Here is a 12,435-nt window from a genome sequence, read left to right as displayed (position 1 = left end):
CCCATACTTAGCAGACAGCAAAATATCAATGGCAGAAAAGCATGGGGTTGGATTTTTTTTCCATCATACTTTTTCTCTTAAGTAAAATCAAAGCAATTAAACATACTTAAACAGATATGTGTTTTCTACTCAGATTGGGATGAGGAAATGAAAAGGAACATGGTCTACTATTAATCAAAAAGTAGAAATGTTATATTTGTGTATTTCATCATAAAGGAAAATGCTTTCAGGTTTACAGAGAAAAAAGTACTGAGAATATGTTCGAAATGCCACCCTTGGAAGTAAAATGCCTCTGTGGACTGTAAAGTATGACCTCCCCTTCATCCCCCTTAGGGATTCATGCTGTTTGTTGTCCATTCCTTTTAAGGCAGGATTTTAGGAGTTTCCCATTACAGGCAAGCAGGAGAATTCCTCTCCATGCTAATATAGTACCGGATAAGCTTATGCCAATGGCTTATTTGGTCATCATTACAGTAGTACCTAAATATTCACATATTTATCTTCACAGTACCTTGTAAGGTAGGGAAGAGGTACTGCTCCCATTTTGTGGCTGGAATGAGGCTAAATCCTCTCCCCGAGGTTGGTCAGGAGGTGTGTAAGAGATGTGGCGCAGAGGAAGGAGGTATTCCCTGCCTCAGGGTAGTGCCTTAGCCAGTGGGTCAGCCTTCCTTTCTACAGGAATATGAAGCCTTATCCAGGATGAGTAGCACAAACACTGCTTGTGTGTTTGAAGAAATTATGACACATCCCACCTCTTGAACTGTGTTTCACTTGGGATATGTCCTGTAATCTCAGCCAGATCTCACATTCCCCTGCCCCTTGCCTCCTTAACCCCAAAAAGCACAGCCTGCACTTTTCCAAGCACTGAAATGTTTTTATCTTATGAATGTCATTAGCTAATTAAAACTTACAGTACACACTGTGGTTTTGCCATGCTTGGAATTTCTATTCCAAAATGTCATCACTTGATGTGATTATATAGGTGGTATTTATACATGTGACTGTACTAGACTCCCAGCTGTACTGCTATGCAAATTAAAGGCTTTAAAGAAACAGCAGTTATAAGGTGAGGTATGTGACAAGACAGAAATGATGCTCAGATGTCACGCACGAGTAATGAAATAAAAATTTTAAACACCATTGAATATATTTAATTAATAAAATGGGCTGGTAAAAATGAGAACATTAATGACATTAAAAGAAGCATTTAAAGATTTTCTCAAATTTATACAGTAGGAGACAGCACAAGCACTGCAAAATACAGTAAGTACTTTGACTTAGCTGAAATCCTACAGAGAGTCTAGAAACAGAAAGAACATTTGCATGGAAATATAACTAAGCAGAGATTCTGGAAATAATTCAGCTATAAAAAGCCACAGGAGTCCAGGCTTTGATGAATTCCTGAGACCATTCTATAAGGAATAAAAAGATGTACTAATGCTAATTCTAAGGAAAGATATCTCTTCCGAGTTGGACAGAAAGATTTTGGTGATAAGAATGTTTCTAATCATAATCCTAAAACTTCTGAAATTATGAAGGTGTGTAGAAAGTACAGATCCTGAATAAAGATGGATTGTAAGACACTGGCAACATTCTGGCCAGCAGATTGGAAATAATCTTCTCAAGTATAAATCAGTTGTATCACTTTAGATTAATTAAGAAAAAGTTCATAATTATGTTAGTTCATTGGTTTCATTTTACATTTTCATAAATGTAGAATTGAGTCTAATGTCAGCCTTTTATGGAGGTGGCAAGAAGGATTTTGACAGAGTGGGATGGACTGGCAACACCAAACTGTTCTCCATACTGTAGCTATCTGAATATGGCAATAGAACTTCTCTGTTCTGGAGTTCACACTGCAATTAGTACTAAAATCAAATTTGCTTTCATATGGGAGAACAACTCCAGGAGTTAAGCCCTCTTTTATCCCTCATTTTTCAATCTGAAATAATTTGAAATAGTATGCTATGTCAGTTATAAAACCATTTTCTAGGTAAGTTCCACCTTTTTTCCACATGACATCAGAGTGGCACCACAGTCAGTGATCTATACAGTTGTAACTTCCAAGATGGATCTATCATTACCTGTAGATAATTTAGATGTTACGTGTGGTAGAAAATAAATCTGTCCTCTGTTTCCATGGCTTAAACTATTGAGAATTTAACATACTTAAATACCTTCACTGGTGTCCAAGTCATAGGGAGATGGGGAATTCCTAGGGGCTCAAATATTATTATTATTGATTTCATGTGGGATGACCTCAGATACCATGTTCAGAAGTGGTAGTTTAAACCTATATGGGAGCATGGAGTTAAACTGAATCTTTAGCTTTGGGAAACTGGAAAAATACCAGCCCTTTCTTCCCTCAAAAACTAATGAATGCAAACGAAAATATAAAATTACTTATCTTCCATAGCAGCTGGTTAATGCCTTTAATTTCTTAAGCAATAATAGTACAAGGTTGACTGGGATAAGTTTTAGGTCTGGCAGACATTAAAAAGATAGTTCAAATCTTAGCAGGATAGCTGGCAGGTTTAGTAGATACCATATTTGGTTATGATAACAGTAGAACAAAAGATATGGTTATTTTAATTTAAAATTGGACTTGAATAAGACAAGGTCTGATGAAGGAAGATGGGTCAAATTGCAAATGACTGATGGATATAACTGTGTTAGAGATCAAAACTAGCAACAGAATTCCACAGCTATTAACATCCTATTTTTATATCACTATTTCCAGGTGAATTTCTACTGAGGAAAGAAGCATAAAATTTCTGAGTGTAATGGGATGACTCTAACAAAGGATGGGGGAAATTAGATATGCTTTGACTCCCAAAAATGACAAGAGAAAATGAATCTTTCATTCTTCTAAAATGAGGACTTATTTGAGGAAAGATAGAAAGATATCCCTGTGGGTTGCTTTTTCGCAAAGATGAAATCTTCATTAATTAGATGTGTGAATTCTTGCAGAGGTCACCAGTTCAATGAACATAAATGTCTCTAGCAGAATATACCACCTACATGGCAGATCCTATTCTGAGACAGAAGAAAAAGATAGGGGTAAATTGGACAGAACATGTAAAGATATGTTGTCGGCTTCTTTTCGGCAGCTTAAGAGCACATGAAAAACAGTCTTGTTAGATAAAGGATCCACCTTCCTCTGAAGTCATAACAGCCAGCAGGCAAATCTTTTAACAGCTCTGTGCTAATGTCTCTCCATCTGCAAAATGATTATATTAACATTTACCTGCCTCATCCTGGAAGCTGGAAGAGCTTAATTAACATGTTTAGTTATTTAAAGCTCTTGGGTTGAAAGCTGTGCTAGAGGTCCAAAATATTTGTTAATATTATTATTTCTATACCCAGATGATTTGCTCACATGTTTGCAACACACCAACATAGAAACCTACTGGATGCAACGCAGTATTGGACAGTTCACCAAATGAGAAGCTCAGCGGCGTAAACAATAGTTCTAATTGGCAGGGTGCTTTGGAAGATCTACCTATCTTAAGGCTTTATTGCAACTCTTTGGCCATACAGAATAAAAAATCAGCTTCAATTTATGATTCTATTAGCTCCAAAGCCACTAAGGAACAGAGAGCTAGTCTGGAATGGAGCTGGGAATTCATTCCAGCAGCATGCAATCTCATTTGGGCAGATGTCACAACCTCCACCTTGGACTGAAAACTCAGTGTGAGCCAGCAGAAAATACATTTTAATATGCTGGATAATAAGGCAAATGCTGTTATTTGGAACTACTATCAAAGACACCTGCTGACAGTTGGCATTAAAGGCAATGGCACCTGCTAGACACATTGCAGGGGGAGAGGCGAAATACGATCCTTGTTGAAGTCGAGGGAAGTTTTGCCATTGACTTCAAACATGCCAGAATTTCTCTTAGAATGATTAATGATTTATATGTATATGTACAAGGTTATGGGTAGTTCATGAAACTTACACACAGGCAGATGTCCATAATGTCAAATAATGGGGATGCTGAGATACCAAAGGAATATTATTAGCATAATAAATACCTAGTAGAAAAAAATAGATAGATCACACCTCACAGTAAAAATTGATTGATTCCAGAGTTTGATATCATCCCCCACAAAAGTCATAAAACAGACCATTCAGTGGCATTGGTGGTTGGTGAAAAGCACTTTTCAATGGTTAGATGGTTTGTAACTTCTAGTGACAGGATATTGTCCAAGAATCTGGGGGGTAGAAAGACTTCCTGTGCATTCACTTTATGCAGTAAATACATTGCCTGACTCCTCTTTAAATTTATGCAAATCCATGGGCTTTGATGGAGGTCAGAAATAAGTTATCCAAAGCAAAGTCTGAGAACCAGCTCTGGTTTTCGCTTGTGTATTTTGCCCAGTGTCTCTTTCTTCCTCTGTATTTTAGTATTATCAGTCTCCTCTAAGTGTCTACATTTTTTCTTGAAATTATATTAAAACATTTGAAGCTTTTAATAACCTGCCAATAAAACCTCTGCAGCTGAGTCTGCTAAAACACCCCTGTTTATTCTCTAAAGGGAGCAAATTTGCATGCAGGTTTTTGAATATGCTGAGAGAATGTTTCTGTTGAAGTAATTCTTTCCAGTAAAATCCCAGAGTGCTTGTTCAAGAGGCTGGTCTGACAGATGAACTTTCACAAGCTGAAAAAATTTAGACTGGTTGTGTGCTTCCAGTGTATATATCACTAGCTCAACACACAGACATGTGTGAGGCTTTTATGCAAGACCTGGACAAGAGCCTGACGCCTTGTTTTAAACCATGCAGAGTCAGCCATTAACCTTCAGCAACAGGCAGCCAATCCACTATAACATACTATGGACCACAGACAAGAAAACCGACGAGAAAGCCCTACTGAGCTGTTCCTACTTAAGCTCCTTGCAGAAGAGTGTCTGGTCGCTTTGGGGTGGTGTAACCTACACCCTGGAAAAATATAAGTGACTACCCTTGAAAGTACAAGCCTGAAAGTTTCAGGTGGAAGAGATTTACAACTACCTCCCTGCTGAGAAGTCAACAGTAAGGATTCCCCCTCCTGGCACTTCAAGACTCAGTTAAAACTGTCAATGCCTTCTGTGCATGACTATGGCCTTTAGGTTCTCTCTTTCTTTCTGGTTGAAGATGGATAGATGCTGGAGAAACTACAGTATCTGCTCTACTTCTACTAAAATCCTGGGTTTGGAGGAACTCACAGTGACCAGGCAATACCATAGCACTTACAGCGTACTTCCATTTTGGTGACTCAAGCAGAATGAAAGCTTATGTTCACATGAGGAATGGAAACTGAGTTGACTCTGAAAATTTCTTCCAGAATGACTGTTGTAAAGTGATCCCATCACCACAATGAAGGCACTAGACTAGATAATCTGTGTTCCTGTTTCCTCAGGAAATGCAGCAGCTGCTGTCCCATGACACTGAATGTATGGCAGATGAATTCACGAGTCCAGTTTTAGAGAAAAGGTTGTGGGTAATCTACTGGTGCTTAGGAAAACATAGTATGGTGTTTTGCAGTCCATAAAAAGGGACAGAAGAACCCTGTGGCTTCTGTTTTCTCCCCCTAATGTAATTGGTCATGGTGGACAGTCAGGTTTTAAAAGATGACCATGTTTTGAAGGAAAGTGAACAATAATCAAGTGTCACTTTGCAACATGCATTACATTGCATGTACAGGTAACACAGTTCCACCTGCTCTTATCTGATGCAATCACATCACATGTCATAATGTCTCTTAAGCTTCAAGAAGTACACTGTTTAATTTTTTTCCTGCTTTGTAGTATTTTCTTCCTAAATCTACCTCTAGATCCCGTAATACTCTTAACGTATCTGCAAATCTACTACAGTAGCTACTTTATTTAAATAACAAGACTCCCCCTTTACTGAGGAATTAAGCAACCTTTGTTGGCAGCAGTCTGGTAGGGTGCTTAATTCTGAAAAGGTTGTGCAAAACCCAAGCTAAACTATTGAAAGAATGTTTAAAAAAAATCAGAACTGAAGGTTTGCTCTGTTGCAGAGCAAATAAACTTGCATTAGCTCTTCAAAGCAGACCTCATTGTTCAATGGCTCTGAGGCAGCTATTGCTTTCTCAGCAGAAATGCTTGTGATTCAGTTTGAACTAGTCCTCTGACTTTTTTCACTGCTTAAAATGGTATCAGCAGAAAACTGTGCTCTACATGACCAAGAAAGCATTCTACGATATTTTAAGTAAGTCTCTCTTTACAGCAGAAAACTATCAGTATTGCTTACACTGTATTTTTATGGCAGATGTTGGGACTTACACTGAACTGCAGCCTACTAAGTGGAAAATCTTTGGTTAAACAGGGCTTTTAGAAGGGACAAACCAGCCATCTCATCTCAGCCATCTCTTAGGATGCTATTGAAAAAATCTATTGATTTTCCCATGCTATGATAATTCTTGGGATTAGAGCTCCCAGCATCGACTGCTAATCTGAGATATTTCTTTGAATTGACATGCTGTGGCATTTTCTCTTGGTACCAGTGACAATGGAATTTTACAAAAACACATCTTCAAGACATTTGGTCGGGAGACTCAAAGGATGTGCACAGTGTATTTCACAGCATACAAGGTATCTGTCCTGTAGGGTAATTTGACATGGTCTGTTCTCCCATCTATCTCCAGCATCTAGTTATGTTGCAACAGCAAGGTGTCAGATCACCAAGGAAAAAGGCAATATGGTCTCTGTAAAGGTAATAAAGGTAAGAACATATATAGGATTCTGTGGCCTGTGCAGTGGAAGTGAAGGTAGATCCACAGGCAAAGATGAACAAGAAGGACACTTACCAAGCCAAACGATTATCATAGAAGCTAAAGGACACAGTTGGCTAAGAAGCAATGTAGAGAAGAATGCCGCAAAAAACGTCTGCACTAGCCTAAGAGAAAAAGAAAGGAAAGGGATAGAGTGATGGGGCAAAAAGACAAAATTTGGAATCTGCCAAGGAAAATATTGAAAGCCTCATGCCTGAAGGTAAAGAGAGCCATTTCTGCAAAAAGTGTTAGACAGAGACATGGGGAGATTATCCCTATTTGGCCTAAGTGATCTACTTAATGTTTTGCATTTCTGTATTCTACACATGGATGCTGTTGCTTCTCTCTGCCTGAGCAATGCTTTGGTTATTAATTAATCTCAGTGCCTCTCATGAAAGAACTTGGGGAGTGATCAGTACAACCCAGTGTGAGCAAGAGGCACAAGATCAGTCTTTAGGTCTCATGAGTTGTTATTGCTCAGCTCTGTGTGGAGACAAGTATTCCTTTGCTCAGAGATATTAGTAGCCCAATCTCATTCCAGCTCAGCCAGTGGAAAAGCCCGTGAACCGTTAGTATAACAAATGTATGTAAAGGTGGAAATAGCCCACTGAAAGGAGGATTAGCAGGTAAGACTGCTGTTTTCCAGTCAGAGTTTAAAAACAGTTGGAGGTGGGTATCACTTCACTTAGGAGCATGCTGAGGTACCACAGCTGGAGAAATGAAATGATGTCACTGTTCTCAACAAAATGAAGTGCCTATCACAGCCAATTTTGTATTAATGCTGTTCAGAGCTGAAGAACCATTAGCTTACAGCCACAAGACTTTCTAGGGTAAGTATGAATAGATTTTGTTACTACCATTTTAGAGTTAGGAAAACAAAGGAAATGGAAAGAATCATTTGCCTGAAGGTTCCCAGCAAGTCACTGGCAGCGCCAAGCTTTAGGTCTCATGACTTTTGCTCAGCTCTGTGTAGAGGCAAGTATCAATTTGCACAGAGATTTTAGCAGTCCAATCTCATTCCCACTGGTGGAACAAGTCCAATTCATGTCAATTCATATTTAATTTTGTAACTTGGCTTAGATGACAACTAGATGCTAAGTAATAAATTATCCTTTTTTTGGTATTGTTCAATTCTGTACTAAAAAGCTGACTGATTCAAACTTTATGTTTAATATAAAGTGTGGGTAAACAACTGCATATATGTATCAGATTAGTATACATGGAAAAAGGTCTCAGCTTTTTCATTTTCCAAGAATTTGAGGAAATTCCTTATTTGTTGATATGCTGATCAGTCTTTCATTAACAACATTTCTATAAAGAGAATACACATAGATAACCTATATCATTAAGTAATGATAAGTATGCTACCAAGACATATAATTTTGAAGGTGCAGTAATTTGGAATATTTACACCATGCCTAGTTTCCCATTAATTTAGTTTAAATTAAAAGAAAATCCTTAAACCTTAATTCTCTTTGCCAATCCTTTCCAAAACATGAAAGCCGCCCTTTGAAGAGCTGGTGGTGTCAGACACTAGGGAGTTAAGCCGGGCGTCCTTGGTTTAAAGTTGTTAATGTCTATCTCATCTGCTCTCTCCTATCATCTTCAATTTGTCAACAGTGTGCAGGAATATGTTTGATTCATTAGAAGTGAAAAAAGGATGGTGACAGCAAGTAAATACGTCAGTTAAACCCCACAAGTATTAAGTCACCTCAATTTGTTTGTCTGGTAAAAACGGGCCTCTCATTGGGTGAACTGAGGCCAGCTTGATTCACCACCAAAATGTGAATCTGGAACTGACATTGAATTTGCAGATGTGCATATGAGAAATCCCTTGAGGTTTGAAATGATCGACTTTATGGAGAGGCAGGAAGAATGTAAACAGCATTGTTAAACAAACTGAAATTAATCAGTTACTGTCATTACTACTGAAATCAGTCTCAGTTTGACATCATGTTGATTTTCTAATTATTTTGTCTAAATAAAGATTAAATTATTTTTTTAAATTCACTTAGATTACACAAATCCAGGAAATTTCTGAATTATCTTCTTGCTTATAAACAACAAAAGGAAGTGATATCATACATGAGATTAATAGCTGAGGAGTGAAGCTTTTGTGTGTGCAAAAATTTTAATTTTGGAGCTTTCAGGAGAGAATGAGGTATAAACACTGAAAGAAAAACAGCATGAGTTGGAGTGAAGAGTGCTGAAAATATCAAGCATATATTGGAACCACCAAGCATGTAATTATATGCTGTACTTGTAGAAAGGGCTCTCTAATTGTAAATTTGGGCTTTAACAATGCTGTAGTGAAAAAAAAAAAGGACAATGGTCTCTCTTTCTTGCCTCTCTGTTTACTTAGGCTGTCATCCAAAGCTGTCAAAGAATCAAGCCCTCTTAGCAGAGCTTTTCCAGGTGTTTTCTGTCTAGTGGAAGTTTACACACAGGCTGATTCAGAAGTGCAAAGACTACAATTTAATTACCAATGTTCAAATTCATTTACGCTTCCGTTCTCTGGTATTCAGTTGAGCCACAGAGCATCTTTTGGGTCATTTAGATCTGCATCAGCCCTTCTAATGGGAGTGATGTACTTTACATGTCAACACAGACTAACTTATCTGGCTCATATTTTCTCTCTTGGAATGCAAGACTTAAAATAGATGCCATTTTAATACTTGGCTTTCATTTAAAGGCCCATCTGCTGATGCCTGATGGAAACATTTTTAAACACTCCATTTAGAGATAATTTTGCTCATATGTTATAGATTTCTTCTATTCCTCTTTCTCCAGCTTAAAAAAAAGGAAAAAAAGGATTTTGTCTGATTAAGATTTCAGTCCTTTATTTTATTAGTGACTTTAGTGCTGTATCTTCCAGAGCAATCAATGATGCTGTCACAAACAGAAAATTGCAACCCGGTTTTTAAAAGCAGTGAACTTTTATGTCTCACCTTCCTTACTGTTTTTTTAACCCTAACTCTAGTATTATACCTGATACAAATAATGACAACGTGACTAAGTTTTGAAAAGTGTCTAATACTCAATTTAAGACACTTTAAGGCAATCTTGTTCTCAGAAATGGGTTGTCAACACTTGGTGAAGGTTGGCCTTGCTGGACTGTCTCCACTTGGGCACTTAGAAAGCCAAATATCCAAAATCACTCTCTCCTTTGAATGTGTATTCCAGTCATCTGATATGTGTGGAATTTGAAGCAGCTAAATATGTGCCCACAAACTGTGAATGACTGATTGCAAGAACAAAAATGGAAATCAGTTTTATAAATTATCACTGATTGTCCAAATGAAAAATAAGTTACAATTTGAGATCTGAAACCAGCCTAAATAAAAGATTGTTAAAGAACTCTGTAAACATAATTCTGTGTTTAACAAATGCAATCCGTTTTATTATCGCTGTTACCAAGATTGTGGCAAATGGTCATGAATTATGGAGATTAGCCAACAGAAAAATGCTGTCTGGAGTTAAAAAACTAGTGAAAGCTATGATGGGTAAAGGGATACCTCTGCTTTTGCCAGAATGATGCCTAAAAAATTTTAGAAGAAAAGAACCATTTGCTGCAAAAGAGAAAGAAAAGGATCAAATCTCAAGTAAACAGGGTACAGTTAGAGTGTCTGGGCCTTTTGCTTTTCTAACAATTCTTCCAATAATGTTTTTGCTTTTCTAACAATTCTTCTAAAAATTCTTCTATTATTCACAGTGCTGCCTATCATGTTGGGAAATGCATTATTTGAGCCCTGAGGAATGTTATAAAGGACTTCAGATATTTAACCCATGGAGTGGGAAAAACAAAATTTGTGATGCTTAAAAAATTAACACACAGAAACAAGAAAGATCAGCTATGTGTGCCTTTGCATTTATCAGTCATCAGGTGGACTCCTCTCAGCAACCTCAAACTAATGTTGAATTGGTATCACATTCTTTTAATCAAAATGCTCCTTTTGTGTGTATCTCAAACAGTGCTGGTCTTCAGCCCACACAATGACTGCTTGTTTGCTTCATGTTTACAAAATCCTTTAACGAGATACCTAGAGCTTAACAAAGGAGCTTTGGCCAACATTTTCCAAATGTCATTTTCTAAAGCCTGGCATCTTTTCAGAGGTGCTGAGTATCAAAACTTTCTAGAGACTTGGAGAAAGAATTGTTGTTGCTCAGCGTTTTGTGGCTAAGTATGGATTTAAGCACCTTAGTTTAGGCACTCAGTATTTATGTGTTAGGGTTAGGGACCAGATGTTACAACACCGAGCTACAGAGTTTCTATCACATGCATACAAGTAAGGTGAATGTTCAGGATATATTAATGATCTATTATGATGATGAGAATGGTAATACTTTACGGACATATTATATGTGGATAAGGCTAGTTTGTCTTGCAGATATTTTTCCTTCTAACTGTAGGTACTAATTACCTGTCAGGAATGACTTCATGCATAAGGACATGAGTCCTCTATGCATGAGTTCATTTGTAGTGGCAGGAGTGACTGGCAGTGCCCCTGCCTTAGGCCTCCTGACTTGGAAGAGTTCTTGTTTTAGGACCACAGCTGTTGTGTGAACAAAGTTGATGCAGGAATCAGCATGAGAGTTACTAGATTTTTTTCACCTTATTCTCCCTTGACTGGCTAATGAAAAAAAAAAAAAAAATCCCTGTCTGCAGTGATTCCATGGAAACCCAAAGCAAATAATTAATACCCATATGTGTGTGGGATCAGCTCTTCACCAATCAAACTGTGCCAGAAGTAGGATGTACAGGGGTCAGTTTTTATAAGGTCAGGTCTGGATTAACTGTTTTATGGAACAGCATTAAACAACAAACTTTGCTGTTGAGTCATTATGGAAGAAGTGATGCTAAGTGGAAGGGAGGGCCTGACTTCAAATTTCATGTCTGAAGCCATCAGAGGACAGGATTTTTCAATGTGAGAAATGTAGAGTTCATGTAAGTGTAACTAACTTCCAATATTCAAGCATGTTCTTAGCATAGGAGTGTAAGGATGGGAAAATGTTCATTACAAAATGTTATTTCATTCAGATTTCAAAGTTTGCTTCTCTTCTTCAACAGGTTTTGATTTCTTTTTTGATATTTTCCTGCTAAATTGTCTTACTTGTATTACCTAAAAGGAGCGTCCTCTCAAAAGTCACAAAGTAGGAATAAGCACCTTGGAGCAACCTTTCTTGAGACATAGGTTCTTATTTTCATAGGTTCTTATTTTCATTCAACTTCAAACTTCAAGCATCACTAGTCTCCTAATACATTTGTTTGTCTTTCATGTTCTACAGTCAAGTGGCCCCATCACAAGCAAAAGTTCTAGAAGTGAACTAGAAGTTCAGGTCCTCCCATGCTTAGGTAGCAGCTCAGTGGAGGTTTTCAGGATTGCTGTTTCAGTCAAAAGTGTGCATGTTGCAGCTAAGCCTCATTTTATTCTCCGACATGCAAATGAACAACTTTTTGTAAGATAACCTGAGACTTTTATTCACAATGCCCGTGCAAATACATTTATCTACTACTATCTTTCAAAAATAAAACCAAAGGTAATTATTCCTTATTTTTTCTGAGAGAGAAAGCATCTTACGTTTACTACAGTTTGTGTATAAGCAGATACCACAAACTAGCCAAAGCACTGACCTGCCAGTCATTTCTCTGAGTGTAAG

The 12,435-nt window shown here is 37.6% G+C and overlaps 1 protein-coding gene across 7 annotated transcripts in view; it reads right to left on the bottom strand.

The window, feature by feature from the left end:
• The window catches only part of COL8A1 (collagen type VIII alpha 1 chain), a 93,381-nt gene that overhangs the window by 43,040 nt on the left and 37,906 nt on the right, over nt 1–12,435 (bottom strand). Inside the window, exon 3 of one of the 7 annotated variants that reach the window (XM_075034243.1) lies at nt 6,814–6,902. The exons of the other annotated variants lie outside the window; for them this stretch is intronic. The gene's annotated coding sequence lies outside the window, so the exon portion shown is untranslated. The remainder of the gene's footprint in view (nt 1–6,813; nt 6,903–12,435) is intronic. 7 annotated transcript variants of the gene reach the window in all.

This window comes from Buteo buteo, chromosome 8 (assembly GCF_964188355.1).
Source record: "Buteo buteo chromosome 8, bButBut1.hap1.1, whole genome shotgun sequence".
In the NCBI taxonomy this organism is placed as follows: Eukaryota; Metazoa; Chordata; class Aves; order Accipitriformes; family Accipitridae; genus Buteo; species Buteo buteo.
Note: the sequence above shows the minus strand (reverse complement) of the source record. Positions and strands in the feature narration are given on the sequence as shown.